Genomic DNA, 2363 nt, shown 5'->3' with positions numbered 1-2363 from the left:
AGAGATGCCTGAGTAAAAAAAGGATCTAATTATACATGGTCTAATAGGAACTCATTTTTACCATAAAGATTTAGCTTAGTTAAGAGTAAAAAGAGAGAGGAAGACAAACCAAGCTAATCATAATCAAAGAGAGCTGAAGTATGTTAATTTCAGACAATGGAGACATCAGAACAAGGAAAATTATCAGAGATCAAGAGGAGCAATGCATATAATAGAGAAGTAAATTCTCTAAGAAAACATAGCAATCTTAAATGTGCATGCACCTAGCAATAGATGTTAAAGTACATGAGGTAAAAAAATGAAAAAAGAAAAAGACAAATCCACTAATAGAGATACGGACTCCAGCATCTACTCTGTTAGTAGCTGATGGATCTAGCAAGCAGAAAATTAGAAGTATAAACTGATTGACCTAGTTTTATACTACTAACCAACCTAATACTACTTTGTTGTTGTTTAGTTGCTAAATTGTATCTGACTTTTGTGACCTCATGGACTGTAGTCTGCCAGGCTCCTGTCTATGGGATTTCCCAGACAAGAATACTGGAGTGGTTGCTATTTTCTTCTCCAGGGGATCTTCCCAACCCAGGGATCAAACCCAAGTCTCCTCCTTGGCAGGCAGGCTTTTTTTTTTTTTTTTTTAAACCACTGAGCCACCTGGGAAGCCAATTTAATACAATACTACCAACCAATCTAATTGACATCTATATAATACTCCAGTTCACAACAGTAGGATACACATTCTTTTCTAGCTCATGTGAAATACTCACTAAGATATTAGATGCTAGACTATACAACACACATTAACAAATAAAAATAGGAATCATACAAAGTAGGCTCTCAGACAAAAGTTGGAGTTAAAAAAGAAATTATTATTTTTTTAAATGGCTAGAAAACCCCCAAATATTTGGAAAATAAACAACAAACTAAGTAACACATGGGTCAAAGAACTCCCCAGAAAAATTTAAAATCATTTTAAACTAAATTAAAATGAAACTATAACTAATGAAAATTTGTAGGGTGCAATGAAAAGAATTCTTAGAGGAAAATTTATAGCTTTAAAGGCATACATTAAGAAAGATGAAAGATCTGAAGTTAATAATTTAAGCTTCTACATTAGAAAATTAGGGAAAAAAGAATAATTTAACCTTAATGCAAGTAGAAGAAAATGAATATTTAAAACCTATGTTATAATCAATGAAATTAAAAATAACACAATAGAGAAAATAAGTAAAACCAAGGCTAGTACTTTAATTAATGAAATTAATAAATCTCTAGCCAGGCTAACAAAGACAAAAAGAAATAAAATATACTTTCTGTATCAGAAATGAAAGAGGAACTCTTATTACTGTCCCTGATCTCAGAGGCACAGCAGTGAGCAATCCTGAAGAGAGATCTTAGCTCTGACCAGGAAGAGACCCTGGGCAACCTGGATGAAAACCAGCAATCCTAGCTACTAGACCACGATGGGCTAGAGGCTAGAAGAAAAGGCCCTAGCTCTACCCCCCAGTGGGAAGCAAGAACATTTCAAGGAGGCATACATGGTAAAAACAGGTACAAAGTTTATCAATAGAGACACGGCCCATATGGGAGAGCACAGAGAAAATTTAAGGCAGAAGCGAGGCAGAAATACACACCCAGAGACAAAGGGTATAGACATCTTCTCTAATGAGGAAGGAGCACAAGTCAGAAGCCAGGCAGAGGTGCACTCCCAGAGAGGAGTGTGAGCATTCTGAATGAGGAGTAAGACAGTTAAAAAGTGATTAAAATCACTTATATAAGATAGTCCATCCGGGACTTTGTTTACCTCCGTTTACCTTTATCTTGTTTCTTTTTTCACATGTGACTGGTGAATGGACCCTCCCCAAGATGCGTGTGCAACTTTCTTCTAAGATGGATCCCACTGCAGAGGCCTATGGGTGCATGTTCACCCTTGTTATAGAGTGGAGCCCCCCCTCTTTCGACCCCCAAGAAGCCCTCCTGTGCATGTGCAGGCAGGGAAGTCTTCCTTGACCTCAGGAGTAAGCGCTTTACTCTTTACTTTGGCAGAGCTCAGTTTTTGCCACTAGCTTTGTCCTTGGAGTGTCTGGGTGAGAACAAAGCTTGAATTTTACTCCACTTGACGAACACCAGCTGTCCAGCCCAGGGGCACATCTATCTCCTACCTCAACCTCACGAACATCAAATGGATAATAAAGCAATACTAACAACAACTCAATGGCCACTGCTATATTTAAAATGGATAGCCAACAAGGACCCACAGTACAGCACAGGGAATTCTGCTCGATAATCTGTAATAATCTAAGTGGGAAAAGAATTTGAAAAAGGATGGAAAAAATAATACGTAAAAATTAAATAACAGAAGT

The sequence above is a fragment of the Muntiacus reevesi genome, chromosome 1 (assembly GCF_963930625.1).
Source record: "Muntiacus reevesi chromosome 1, mMunRee1.1, whole genome shotgun sequence".
NCBI classification, from domain to species: Eukaryota; Metazoa; Chordata; class Mammalia; order Artiodactyla; family Cervidae; genus Muntiacus; species Muntiacus reevesi.
This window is presented reverse-complemented; position numbering follows the sequence as displayed.